At 41.5% G+C, this 15,493-nt stretch overlaps 1 long non-coding RNA gene across 1 annotated transcript; it reads right to left on the reverse strand.

The window, feature by feature from the left end:
• Positions 1–2,868: 2,868 nt before the first annotated feature.
• On the reverse strand, positions 2,869–14,349 carry LOC130540507 (uncharacterized). The gene is made up of 3 exons (XR_008954489.1): positions 14,152–14,349; positions 4,661–4,841; positions 2,869–4,022 (listed from the first exon to the last, which is right to left on the reverse strand). It is a non-coding gene; the product is annotated as an uncharacterized LOC130540507 (long non-coding RNA).
• Between the last annotated feature and the right edge of the window lie 1,144 nt (positions 14,350–15,493).

Genomic DNA, 15,493 nt, shown 5'->3' on the forward strand with positions numbered 1-15,493 from the left:
TGTGGATATGAGGATGAAGGTTAGAAGCACTTGGGACCCTACCTGCAGGTCTGATTTGAGGACAATGAGACCAAGACAGGCAGGCAGCAACTGCTGAGGGGCTGGGGGTGGGAAAAAGGAGGAAACAGGACACAAGAAAATAAATATAAACCACCAGACTGCAGTCAGTGATCAACAAAAGTTCCGAAGTTTATATTGAGAAGATTTCCCTGGTTTGGGGTTTTGAAGAGATTATATAAGGGATTCGGGTTGCTTGATTTTTTTCATTCTTTTTCTTTTAACTTGGTCTCAATTTTTTTGTAAAAAAAAAAAAAAAAAAAAGAATGTCTTATGTGCGCCTTTAGAACTGGTGAATGAATGAACCTCCCTTTTTAAATAACTGAGATTGTCACTGAAGCACTGTCATCCGATTTAGGCTTAAAAATCTGACACTGAATTTATCCTAGGTGATAAAGTGCAAGTCTCTTGTCTCCTAGAAATGATCAGGCAAGGAAACACCCAGGAGGCCCAGGGCAAAATGCCCTCCTGGAAGCTGGTGGGGTAGGAAGATGCTGAGGCCCAGTATGGTCCCTGGAGCATGCATTCTGTGTGGTGACAGAAATTGTTTGCTTGACCATACATTAGTCAGGCTTCTGAACCTTCTGATAAACGCATCTGTGCACTTTTTGTAAAATTCAGTTTTAGCAAATTACCCTGCTAAGTCAGTTTAGCTGGCAGGAATCCCCGTCCACCATATACTGATCAGGGTCCTCATCCCCCACCATCCCGCAGCTGATGTCAGATAACCTTGGCCTGTGCTCAGCGAGAATCTCGTTAGGTCAGTTTAGCCAGAATCCTCCCTTACCCTTGATGTTCCCTCGTAGTCATTTCCTATCTGCTAACCCCCATCCTCCTCCTTGACTATAATTCCCACTTCCTTGTGCTGGATTCAGAGTTGAGCACAATTGCTCTCTCCCACTGTAAGAACTACTTGCAGTGCTCCTAGACCTACATATGTGAACCTGTTTCTTTAACAGTGACTCACCTGTCTTTTTCTCCTTTCAACTTGACACTAGCTGAGGCTTATCCGCATCAAAGTGGAGGGACTGGCCCCGGGGGATCCTCAGGGCTTCACCTTGATGGCCTGCAGGCTCACATTCCACTTTTTCTGGTGCCTTCTGGCTCCCAGAGTCCAGTTTGCCAAACAAGTGATGGAGGTTGGAAGGAGGGATGAGGTGACAGAGGTGAAGGAGGGTAAATTCTTTTCTAAGCCCTACTTGCCTGACATGCATTTAGGTTTTTAGAAAGGAACATGACCCCACCCTTTATTTTGTATCTCCCACTTCCATGACCAGCCTTACCTGTAAAAATGGGGCATAGAAGAGCCCCCATCTCCTAGGGCAGTGGTTTTGAGCAGGGGGTCACTGACCAGTAGCACCTTCATCTCTTGGGAACTTGTTAGGAAATTCTGGACTTGGGGTGGTGGATCATGCCTGTAATTCCAGCACTTTGGGAGGCCGAGGCTGGCAGAACACGAGGTCAAGAGATCAAGACCATCCTGGTCAACATAGTGAAACCCCGTCTCTACCCAAAATACAAAAATTAGCTGGGCATGGTGGTGTGCGCCTGTAGTCCCAGCTAATGGGGGGCTGAGGCAGGGGAATCACTTGAACCTGGGAGGCGGAGGTTGCAGTGAACCAAGATCATACCATTGCACTCCAACCTGGGTGACAGAGCAAGACTGTCTCAAAAAAAAAAAAAATTAATTCCTGGAAATGGATTAGCTTGCTGACAAGAGTTATTCCATTGTGTGTTTCTACCTGCAATACCTGAGGATGCCCATTTTCTCACGATTTATAAACTAACTCATTTTATAGATGTAATTTTCATACATTTGGGGGTATCGTTCTAACTTCATTATTATTACTTCAAGGTGTTATTATTTCCCTGTCATCATCATGGTCATTATCATAACTAGTTGGTGCTGACAGTAGTCACCCTGCATTGAGAACTCATGCTCCAGGCCCTTTCCACATAGACTTGATTTAATTCCATTCACTCCTCACAACAATCGTCTGAAAGAAAGAATCACTAAGCCATTGTATAATTGAAACACAAGAGGTGAGTGACTTGTGTGCCCTTGGGCAGGTAATTTAAACACTCTGTGCCCCCAAGTTCCAATAGATAAATGTAAATAATAATATCTTTCTTAACTAATACATGGGGTCAACAGTTAAAGTACTGTACATTTGTGAGGTATTTCATGGCACCTGTGAATTGCTCATGTGATGACATAGTGTGCTTCCAGTGTCAGTGTGCTGGGAAGGAGACAGAATAGGAAGAAGACTGAAAAGATGCCGAGTCTAGTGCAGGGTATCCTGGGGAAAACACCTCCTGTTTGTCCAACAGCGATTGGCCACACATTGAAGACACACTACCTGCCTGTGAACTGGGGTGGCCCTGTTGAAATCTTGTGGAAAGCTTGAGATGCTCCTTAGAGGGTGTTTATCCCTCGAGCTGGCACAAACGTGGTTTGTTGTTCAGTTTTTCCTTCTACTCTGCCTCTATCTGGTACAAAATGGAATTGAAGAGTATATAAACCAGCAAGGAACAATCTGAAATCAGAATGGTGACAATGGAAGAAAGTAATCTTGGTTCAACCCAATGTTCACCTGAAGTCTCTTTATTAAAGACTACTAACAGGAACAAAATTGCATAATAATCTTCCTATGATAATTTCAAGTTCCAGAATTTCTCTATGGAACTTTCAAATTTCACCTCTGTTAACTCATGGAATTTTCCCTAGAATCTGCAAATTACCGAAGTCTTTGGAGGTTTGATGATCACTCACTGGTCAGCGGTACTATAAAAGGATTCTGGGGAGTTTGACTCAGTGGTCAGCAAAGGCTCTTCCGAATCTTCAGTCTGATTCTGAGATTCCCCGGGGAGAACTGGAGGCTTTCTTAACAGCTCTTGATTGGAAAGACCACCTGCTTCATCCTCTATTGCAACAGAAATAGCCATTGTGAAGCTCCATGGGGAGGCACAATGAGTTTTTCCTAGCATGTGTGACTCAGGTCATTTTGTTCTGTGGTTTCCAGTTGTGGGGACTTGGCAAGGTCACACCCTCCCCTGAGCCTCAGTTTCATCACTCAGAAAATGAGGATAACAATTCTACTTGCCTCATAGGATTGTTGTGAAGATTAAATGAGACATGTAAACATTTGCTTATACTAATTTCACACCACTTTATTGTGGAATCAAAGACAGAATTCTTACAGACGTCTTGGTTAGTTAAGAAAACATCCATTCAAAGATTTGATTCACAGGACACCCTCACTGTCTTTCTCTGTTGTTTTTTTTTTTTGAGACAGGGTCTCACTTCGTTGCCCAGGCTGGAATGCAGTGGTGTGATCTCAGCTCACTGCAACCTCTGCCTCCCAGGCTCAAGAGATTCTCCCACCTCAGCCTCCAAGTAGCTGGGATTACAGCCATGCACTGCCACCCCTGGTTAATTTTTGTATATTTTTTAGAGACGGGGTTTTGTCATGGTGCCCAGGTTGGTCTTGAACTCCTGGGCTCAAGCAATCCACCTGCCTCAGCCACCCAAAGTACTGGGATTACAGGCGTGAGTCACCACACCTGGCCCTTGCTTACTTTCGTACTTCCCATGAGGCAGGTTACCAAATTGGTGAAATTAACCATAACGTCATTGTGATGGGCAAGCAGATATATTAAAAGCAAAGATACAGCAGGTTAACATTAAATTTTGCTCATCCCAGGACAAACCTGGCCACAGGAGGCCTTTGCCAGTATTCTGAAAAGTGTTGTGACCATCTCCTTTAAAGCTCAGTTAAAGGTTTCTGGCTGGACTCCAGGCTGCTTCAAGCTCTTTACTTGTCTTTATCATTCTTTAAGGAGGGACCCAGACACAGTGTGCAGAGGCCTGAATCCTCTAGACCATTCTCTCTCCACCATGAGTCCTGCCGTGGGGACCTTTCCAGCTCCCTTTGGCCTTATGAGCCAGAAAATCAGGCTAGAGCCTAAAGAGAACAGAAATTTCAGAATCAGGCCTGTTCTGCGACTGTATGGGGGAGCTGAAGGACACAATGGGCTTTCTATATTGGAGACTACCCATCATACTCTCTCTGACCAGGGAGAAAGGACAGATGCTGTGTGATTTTGCAGTCTGTGATTTGGCTTCTCATTCTCGCTGCTCTCTACACCTCATTATTTACTTCACTCCCCTGAAAAAAATGCTCCCTAACAGGCTCAGTACCCAACTTCTGGGTATTGCTGCCCACATTTGCCTTGGTTCTACCTTTTCAGATTGCAGGATCCTGAGGTTTTGCTTGGAGCAACTCAGATTCTCCACTAGATCTAAGATCTCACCTAGTCCTGAGGATTTCCTTAAAGGGAAGGGGAAATTAGATAGATAGATAGATAGATAGATAGATAGATAGATAGATAGATAGATAGATAGATAGATAGTTGCTGCCTTTGCTCTACAGCATCTGCTTGGTGAAGAGGCTCAGGATCTGGATCCTGGCCTCTCAGCTCTCAGGAACCCCATTCCCCCCTGACAGGGGTGGCAAGTTCATCCTATTATTCATTAAGAAATTTGAAAACAATCATTCAGGAATTTTAGGTCAAGAGCTGGAAAACCCCAAGCCTCCATCACCTGAGCAAAGGGAGATACTGTGAGCACCTGCAGGATACACCCATGTTCCACCACCTGCCTGAAGAAGCCTGTGGTTCTCGTCAGCTTCTCAAGGGTGAAGCGCAGATCATTTTCTGCTTGAGCAGAAGAGCAGACCAAAGAGCTCATTGACTCAAGGAGCATCATGGCAACTGAGCTGCACCTGGAAGAGAAGAATCCAGGGTGTGATCCTCAGCCAAGGCCTGAAGCAATGGGGCCCATACTTGACCTCTCCAGGGTGAGTTGTGACCCAAGTGCTGGGCTTTAGCCCATGAGTGGTCCCTCTTGCCATTTCGTTTCCTCCCAAAGAGAAGCCAGTGTTGGTGATTTCATTTCTCAAAATCTCCTTAGGAGCACAGGTTTTGGTTTGTGCCTTTTTTGGATCAGGTTCCCTGCATTGCAGCTGCTATAATTAAAACTATTAACAACACAGCACCACAGAAGCAAGTTAGTTGCTAATGGAATTTGCTGATAATGCTGTCTTCTAGAGACCACTCTAGTAACTGGAGAGCCTTGGTGTAGAGCTGATGATAAAACCTGTTCCTGCTTTTGTCAGTCATGAGGAGCATTTCCTTTCTAGACAGAGGAACTGAAACCCACATGCCAGCCCAAATTTACCAAAAGCAGTCACTGAAATACTCATCACACCATCATGTCTCATCTTATCCCTTTCGTTACCTTCAAATACGGCCCCATTTCCTCAGGACCAGAACTCCCTTATGTGGGCAGCAGGACTAAGGCCCTTGAGTTACCTGTAGTGACTCCTCATCAAATGGAGGAATATGCCAGTATTTTCAGCAAAACATGAATCTGATGAAACACTGACTGAACTGTCTCCTAGTTTCAAAGCAAATTATTACCACTCAGGGCCTCTATTTAGGGCAATCAGAGTCAGAAGTGGGAACACATCTTGTCCTCCTACCTTGATTAACGGTAACTCTAGTTGCAGGATGATGGTCAGATCCTCTCTCCTCTAATGTGCAGTTGTGAAGGATTTAGGCTCCACTGCTCCTGCATTTGGGTGGGGCCTGAATCACTTTCAGTCTAGCACAGGCGGGTCACTTCAGGCCTTCCCACCTCCATCAGCATCCTTCAATCCTCCCCTGACATCTCTCATTTATGCTTCCTATTGATTCAGAGATCCCATCCTGAGTGGCTAAAAGAAACATTCATTAACCTTTCTACAAAGTCATGAATAATCCATGGATTACATTGAATTCATCCCTACTAAAACCATCTTCAGAAATTCAGATGTAGTAACCTTCTTTCTGAATTTTTTTTTTTTTTTTTTTTTTTGAGATGGAGTCTTGCTCTGTCACCCAGGCTGGAGTGCAGTGGCATGATCTCAGCTCACTGCAAGCTCCACCTCCCGGGTTCATGACATTCTCCTGCCTCAGCCTCCCAAGTAGCTGGGACTACAGGCACCTGCCACCATGCCTGGCTAATTTTTTGTATTTTGTTTAGTAGAGACGGGGTTTCACTGTGTTAGCCAGGATGATCTCGATCTCCTGACCTCATGATCCACCCACCTCGGCCTCCCAAAGTGCTGGGATTACAGGCGTAAGCTACCGTGCCCAGCCAAGTATTCTATTCTTAATGAACACATATATGCACAATATATCTATTTTTTATAATATATATATTTAGAATTGAATGTCAGAGTACATATCAGTGTTGGAGGAAGAGAATAAGGAGGAAGCACAGAAAGTAAAAAGGAAAAATAGGCACCAAAAAAGATTTGGAGAATGGCAGATGGCCAAGGAGATGCAGCTGGGAAGTGCCTCTTCCATGGAGAGGAACATAATATCTAGTAAACCTTCACATTTTAAACAGATCTTTTGAGAGAAAACACTGAAAGTTGACACAGAGGTGACACAGACACCATGGTTGAAGAGGGAAGAAATGGGGCAGTCTGCTCAGAGTCACTAGACACCAGGACTGGCCCATATACCCTGAACAAACCCAAGGAAGGGGTGAGTGAAGGAACCCTGGGACACTACATACCCATAATGTATCTCTGAGATAGTTACAGGAGTTTCTACGACCCTCATAGATCTTTGGACTGGTAGGAGAGCTGCCTCGAGCACATGCAGAGGCACAGTTTGAACCCACACAGAGCCCAGAAGGCTTTGTTGTGCTGTGCAGCTGCAGCAAAATGCAACCCTAGGTGCCCATCCCACAAGTCTCCATTTCATACTGAGTGGCTAAGTTCCTGCTGTCTGCCAGGCTGGGAGTGAACCACGCCTGGCCGGCTCACATGCCCAAGATAGGCCCCATCACCAATGCTGTGTGATTAAGTTGCATCTGGTCCACATGCCCCCTTGCCTGTCAGCCCCTTCCCAGACCTCATGCCTGGTCACGCCTGCAAGAGGGTGTCCACAGCACAGCATCCACTGCATAGCTTGAGTGTTTTGTTGACAGCCTGGGAAAAGCTCACCACCCTGTCCCCAAATCACAGCCAGTGCTTGAAGCTTAGAGGCCAGAGGACAAATCCGTGAGCCCAGTCCCAACTCCCCAAGACTCAAGTATACCACCCAGGGACATTGAGCTGAGATTTGTAACCTAATCTCAAGTGAAGGAGGATCCTCCATAGTCAGAATGCAGAGAAGGGTGTGGTATGGGTTCTCATGGCGGCATGGGAGCTGGACGCCCCTCCCTTTGCAAGACCAGACCACGAAGGGTATGGCCTGATGGTGGTAGCTTCTTTCCCAGGGAGTGTCCTGGCACAGAATGCCTGGAGCAGCTCAACAATGTGGGAGCAGATGGCTTGGGGAAAGCCTAATTGGTTGGGCTTGCCGCCAGGGTGAGTGTCTGTGGGAGATCTGCTGGGTCAGGGGAGTGTAAGCTAGGCAGACTCCATGGTTGCCTGCTGGGCTGAAAATCATGGGCTGCAGACTCCATACTGGTGTTGCACCCATTGTGCCACTGCCCTGCCGGGAGATCCTCCACCCTTGAAATACTACATCATCAGAGTAACTGCAGACATACCCTAAAACCTGCTCTGACTTTGGTAAGCACAGTGGACTGGTGGGTCTCTGGAGAGTTGTGTGTCCCTAGAGATGTAATCCTCAGTGTGGACCATCCCTAGGGGAAGGGGGAGTGCAGCCTGCCAAAGCACAACATGAGACAAAGAAAATGCGGCCATGGCATAAGCCACTGAAAGGAGCACCACCAAGGCCCAGAACCAGACTTGGAGAAGGAATTATGTCTCACCTCCATCTCCCCTCCCCAGTGCACTGTTGCAGATGCAAAAATAGCTCTTCCCATAGGGGCCCAGAAAGAATGCACTGAAAGAAGTTGTTTCTCATGATTCTCCAGTGAGGGCAAGCATGCACCAAGACCCCACCTGCCAGCTCTTACTCTTAAGTCCATCTACCAGATTGAAGTTTGAGTTATACTATCATATAAAAATACTTGCTAAAACAAGCAACATCTGTGAAAGCCACTGCAGCAACCTATCTGTAACCAAGGAACATATATGGAAACTTCACCCTCTGCAACTACCCAGAAATGAAGCCAGTCAATCACATACACCACAGTCATACTTTCAAAGAGAATAAAAAATATAAAAGCCCTGTGATGGTTAATACTGAGTGTCAACTTGATTGTATTAAAGGGTGCAAAATATTGTTCCCGGGTGTGTTTGGAGGGTGTTGCCAAAGGAGATTAACATTTGAGTCTGGACTAGGAGAGGCAGAACCACCCTCAATCTGGGTGGGCACCATCTAATCAGCTGCCAGCATGGCTAGGACAAAGCAGGCAGGAGAAGGCAGAAGAGCAGCCTTGCTGAGTCTCCTGGCTTTCATCTTTATCCTGTGCTGGATGCTTCCAGTTCTTCAGCTTTTGGACTCTTGGACTTACACCAGTGGTTTGCCAGGGGCTCTCAGGCCTTCAGCCACAGACTGAAGGCTGCACTGTCAGCTTCCCTACTTTTGAGGTTTTGGGACTCGGACTGGCTTCCCTGCCCCTCAGCTTGCAGATGGCTTATTGTGGGACTTTATCTTGTGATCGTGTGAGTCAATGATCCTTAATAAACTCCCCTTCAAATGTACATCTATCCTATTACTTCGGTACCTATAGAGAACTCTGACTAATACAAACCCCATCTAAATGAATCAAATTCAAAAAAGAAGTGTCAACTCCCGCAGATGGAAAGGAATAAGCACGAGAAGTCTGGCAATACACAAAGCCAGAGTGTTTTGTGATCTCCAAAGCCTCTCACTACCTCCCTAGGAAAGGATCCTGACCAGATGTAAATGTCTGAAATGAGACACATAGAACTCAGAAGATGGATGTCAAGGAAAGTCAATGAGACATAAGACGAAATAGAAATCCAATGCAAAGAAACCAGAAAAACAGTCCAAGATTTGAAAGACAACATAGTTATATTAAGAAAGAGCCAAACTGAACTTCTGGAACTGAAAAATTCACTAAATAAATTTCAAAATATAGTTGGGAGACTTAAAAACAGACTAGGCCAAGCAGAAGGAAACATTTCAAAGCTTGAAGACTGATTCTTCAAATTAACCCAGTCATGCAAAAATAAAGAAAAAATATTTTTTAAAAAGACAAAGCCTTCAAGAAATATGGGATTATGTAAAGAAACCAATTCTACAACGTATTGGTATTCCTGAGAGAAAAGAAAGAGTAACCAACTTGGAAAACATATCTGAGGAAAAAATTCAAGAAAATATTCTCAATTTTGCTAGAGATGTTGACATGCATACACCAGAAATCCAGAGAACCCCTGTTATATACTATAAAGACTGCCATCCCCAAGACACATAGTCATTAGACTATCCAAGGTTAACACAAAAGAAAAAACAAATCTCAGACACAGCTAGAGAAAAGAGCAACACTACCTACAAAGGGAACCCATCAGACTAACAGTGGACTTCTCAGAAGAAACCTTACAATCCAGCAGAGATTAGAGGTCTATTTTTAGTACTCTAAAAGGAATGACATTCCAGCATAAACATTCATATTCTTCAAAACTAAGCTTCATAAACGAAGGAGAAATTGAGTCTTTCTGAGTCAAGCAATCGGTAAGGGAATTTATCACCACCAGACTAGCCCTGCAGAAATGCTTAAGGGAGTTCTAAACGTGGACATGAAAGAACAATACACAGAAAAAGCGCAGTTAAGTACATAGTCCACAGATTCTATAAAGCAACTACACAATTGAGACTGCAAAGAAACTAGCTAACAAAACTATGACAGGAACACAATCTCACATATCAATGTTAACCTGGAACATAAATGGCCTAAATCCTCCACTTAAAAGACATAGAGTGGCGAATTGGAATAAAAAAATCAGAATTACCCATCTGCTCTCTTCAAGAGACCCATCTCACAAGTAATGACACTCATGGGTTCAAAGTAAAGGGATAGAGAAAGATTAATCATGCAAATGGAAAACAAAAAAGAGCAGGAGTTTCTATTCTCATGTCAGAGAAAACAGATCTTCAGCCAAAAACAGAAAGAAGGACAAAAAAATGTTATTGCATAATGACAAAGGGCTCAATTCAATAAGAATAATTAACTATCTTAAATAAATATGCACCCAACATTAATTGGAGCATCACGATACATAAAGAAATCACTACTAGACCTAAGAGGTAGACAGCCCCTCAGTAATAACTGGGGACTTCAACACTCCACTGACAGTGGTAGATAGATTATTGAGGCAGAAATCTAAACAAATAAATTCTGGACTTAAATTTGCCACTTGACCAATTGAACCTAATAGACATCTACAGAATACTCTACCCAACAACCACAATATATATATATATTTCTCATCTTCACATGGAACATACTCTAAGAGTGATCACATATGCAGTCATAAAGCAAGTGTCAAGAAATAAAAAAAATCAAATAATATCAAGCATCTTCTTGGACCGCAGTAGAATAAAAATAAAAATCAATAGCAAGAGGAACTCTAAAACACAGACACGCACACACAAACACACACGGAAACTAAAGAAATTACTCTTGAATGACTTTTGTTTGGGTAAACAATAAAATTAAAGCAGAAATCCAAGAATTTTTTAAACAAATGAAAATAGAGACACAATGAACAAAAACCTCTGGGATGCAATAATAGCAGTTTAAAAAGGAAAGATTATAGTGCTAAATACCTACATCAAAAAGATAGAAATATCTCAAATTAACAACCTAACATTGCACCTAAAGCAAGTAGTAAAACAAGAAAAAAAACTATATCCAAATATAGCATAAGAAAAGAAATAACAAAAATAAGAACAGGAATGAATAAAATTGAGACTCAAAAATCCACACAAAGGATCAACAAAATGAAAAGTTGGTTCTTTGAAAGTGTAAACAAAATTGATAGACTGCAAGCAAGATTAACAAAAAAGAAAAGATCCAAATAAGCACAATCAGCAACAACAAAGGCGACATTCACTCGAGTCCCACAGAGATTCAAAAGATTCTCAGAGACTACTATGAACATTTCTATGTGCACAACTAGATAATCTAGAAGAAATGAATACATTCCTGGAAACACACAACCTCCCAAGATTGAACCAGGAAGAACCTGAAACACTGAACAGACCAACAATGAATTACAGAATGAATTGAATAAGTAATAGAAGCCTGGGACTAGATGAATTCATAGCTGAATTCTACCAGACATACAAAGGGGAGCTCATGCCAATCCTACTGAAACTATTCCAAAAAATCGAGGGCGAGAGATTCTCCTCTAACTTACTCTACAAAACCTATATCATCCTGATACCAAAATATGGCAAATACTCACACAAAAAACAAAACCCTAGGCCAATATATCTGATGAACATAGATGAAAAAAATCCTCAACAAAGTACTTGCAAACCACATTCAGCAGCACATCAAAAAGATAATACAATATCAAGTGAACTTTATTCCTGGGATGTAAGGGTTGTTCAAATATATGCAAATCAGTTAATGTGATTCACCACATAAACAGAATTTAAAATGAAAAAAAAAAAAACATAAGATTATCTCCACAGATGCAGGTAAAACATTTGATAAACTCCAACATGCCTTCATACTTAAAACCCTCAATAGACTAGGCATTCAAAGAACATACCTAAAATAATAAGAACCATCTATTGACAAACCTAGTCTACATTATACTAAACAGGCAAAAGTTGGAAGAATTCCCATAAGAACAAGAACAATACAAGAATATCCACTTTCACCATTCTTATTCAACTTAGTACTAGAAGCCCTAGCCAGAATGATCAGACAAAAGCAAGAAACAAAAGGCATCCAAATAGGAAAAGAGGAAATTAAATTTTATTTCTTCACTGATGATAGGATTCTATACCTAGAAAACCCTAATGATTCTGACCAAAGACTCCTAGAGTTGATTAAAAATTTCAGTAAAGTTTTAAGATAAGAAATCAATATACAAAAAGCAGTAGTATTTCTATACAATGCAATATTCAAACTGAGAACCAAATCAAGAACACAATCCCATTTACAAGAGCCACAGGAAAAAAAAAAAAAGAAATACTTAGGAATACCTCTATCCAAGGAGGTAAAAGATCTCTTTAAGTAGAACTACAAAACACTGCTGAATGAAATCATAGATGACATAAACAAACGGAAAAATATTACATGCTTATGGATTGGAAGAATCAACATCATTAAAATGTCTTTACTGCCCAAAGCAATCTACAAATTCAGTGCAGTTCCTATCAAACTGCCAAAGTTATTTTTACACAGAATTAGAAAATCAATTCTAAAATTTGTATTTAACTAAAAAAGAGCCTGAATAGCCAAAGCAATCTTAAGCTAAAAGAACAAAGGCAGGGGCAACACATTACCTGACTTCAAACTATACTACGAGGCTACAATAACCAAAATAGCATGGTTTGGGTACAAAAATAGACACATAGACCAATGGAACAAAATAGAGAATCCAGAAATGAAGTCCCATTCCTACAACCAACTGATCTTTAACAAAATTGATAAAAATACAATGGGGCAAGGATACCCTATTCAATTAATGGTGCTGGGAAAACTGGCTAACCATATTCAGAAGAATGAAATTAGACTCCTGTCTCTCACCATATAAAAAAATTAACTCAAGATTGATTAAAGACTTAAATGTAAAACTTTAAACTATAAGAAGCCTAGAATTAGACCTAAGAAGCTCTTTTGGATATTGGCCTATGCAAAGAATTTATGACTAAGTACTAAAACACAAAAGCAACAAAAACAAAAGTTGACAAGTGAGACCAAATTAAACTAAAGAGCTTCTGCACACTTGCATGTTATATTGCAAATATGAAATAGCAAAGACATGGAATCAACATTGGTTTCCAACAATGGTGGATTGGATAAAGAAACTATGATGCATATACACCATGGAATACTATGTAGCCAGAAGAAAGAATGAACTCCTTTCCTTTGCAGTAACATAGATGTGCCTGGATGCCATCATCCTAAATGAATTAAGATGTAAACAGAAAACCAAATACCGCATGTCCTCGCTTATAGGTGAGAGCTAAACTTTGGGTACACAGGAGCAAAAGGATGGAAATAACAGACACTGGGGACTCCAAAACAGGGGAAGGAAGGAGGGCAAGGTTTGAAAAGCTACTTATTGGGTACTATGTTTACTATTCAGATAATAAGTTCAATAGAAGCCCAAACCTCAGCATCATGCAATATGTTCATGTAACAAATGTACACATGCATGCTTAATCTAAAATAAAAATTAAATAATCAAATAAAATGATTTCCATGAATAAAATGGTAGATATGATTATGTGGAAAATGCTTTACTATTTATTATGTGGTGAATAATTTAATAATATTTAATAAATACATGAATGAAAAATAGCTACAACTGTGTGTTAGGATTTCAATAATTTTTTATTTCATTCCTAATAACTTTTATGTATTATTATATACATAATAATATATATATAGTTAATAATAACAAAAACAACATGGTATTGAAATAATTTCCACCCAGACGGAGGATCAATATATTTAAGTGACTACACTACTCAAGATAAAAATCATTTATCAAACAGATCAAAGTCATTTACCTGCTTTCCTTTTTATAGGTCCTAGGAACACACGTGCCACAGACAATAAAACATCACTTCCCCCATCCCACTACTTTGGACTTCATTTAACATCTTTGGGTAGAACAGAAACTGTTGATAAGGTGAGTTTTGTTTTACAGACAAGAGAGGAAAATGGATACTTTGTGTGGTCTGGGCCTTAGAAACAGACTAAGATCTTTTTTTTTCTATTTTGCTTTTTTTACTAGCATAAAATATTAATTGGCAAAACATCGAATACAAGCTTCACTATCATAAAATCAAAACATTTAAGCAATATTCCAAAAAAGATTTGACAAAAACTAGCCACCAAGAGTACAAAAATTACACATCAACACAAAGCATAAAAAATGTGAACTTTCAAATTAAACAGTCAAAAACATGTACCTGCGTGATCACCTCCACACCTTGACTGCCTTCGTCTGCAGCACGCTGCTGGTAAAGGCTGGGTGGCTGCACCGTCGTCCCCTAACCTAACATTGCTTTCATCTGGGAAAATTCGCTTGATAGCCAATTAAGCCATGGAGGCTATTACATTTACACGGAGGCTACGCACAATCTCAGGGGAGGCTCAAACAGCAGTTCGTTCCTCACACGCACTGTTGGGTGCAAAGGGCACCTGGAGAGTGAGGGAGACCTGGGCGCTTTCCTGCGGGGCCTTGGCCACGCGGCCGTCGCCCGCACCCTGTCCCTTGCCTGGCAGGGGACACAATATTTGTACAGATTATGGTATAATTTGAATGATTTTCTAATCTACTTATCTTAATTTATATAGTTTATTTAAATGTCAAGGCAGAGAAATACATTGATCATGTTAAGGTCACGTGATGCGGTGGCGCAGTAATGACTTCCTGAGGAAACAGAGAAATTGGATGTTTTGTGATTTAGCTATGTGCACTAAACTTATTTTCCATGTTTTGAGAGCACATTAAACATTCACGTACAATGTGGGAATAGGCTGGCTCGTAACCAAAACGTCCAACCCAGTGCCACCCTTTGAATCGCTGTGAACACCATCCTATTGCGGTTCAGAGAAAACAAGGAAGGCTGCGAAGCCCGGGGGTTCAGGCAGCTGCAGCGCTTGGGCCAAGGTAGCTCTGCTCTCTGGTCTGAAGCCACGTGGCCCCACCCCGGGGCGGCCTGGCTTTTTTATATTGCTTATTGCTGTGTTTGGCATGCCATTCAACCCATCGGGATGTTGGATAGTGACTTGAGAGCAATCCCTAGATTTGCCCTGTCGGGATGTTGCATACTGAGTTCGGAATAAGCCCTGCTCAATTAAGGCACTATCACTAGGAGGAGGCACTGATTCCCGCCTTTCAATGCTGTCTATTGGTGAAAGAGGAGTTGGATGGCATCTGGGAAATTAGTATCACTTCTACTTTTTCTTCTTTTCTTTTAAAGGTTAAAAATACCTTGTATTAGTTAATACTGCTATAAAATATGAATATCCAAAGCTCTGTGGCTCAGTAAAATAGATTTTTTTTTCACTCAGAGAAAGTTCAGGTTCACCCTTAGTAACCCAGGCTGACAGAGACTCTTCCATTTTCTATACATAGCTTCCCCAATTGCCCAGAGAAGAGTGGAAAGATTTTATAGGTGACTGTACACAAGAATAAGAACTTAGTACCTAGTCACTAATTTACTCGTTGAATAAACATTTATGGAGCTTAACATATTAATCACTAGGCAGACGCTGGGACACAAGAAAAATCTTTAAGATATGTCA

This window comes from Pan paniscus, chromosome 8, assembly GCF_029289425.2.
Source record: "Pan paniscus chromosome 8, NHGRI_mPanPan1-v2.0_pri, whole genome shotgun sequence".
Classification (NCBI taxonomy): Eukaryota; Metazoa; Chordata; class Mammalia; order Primates; family Hominidae; genus Pan; species Pan paniscus.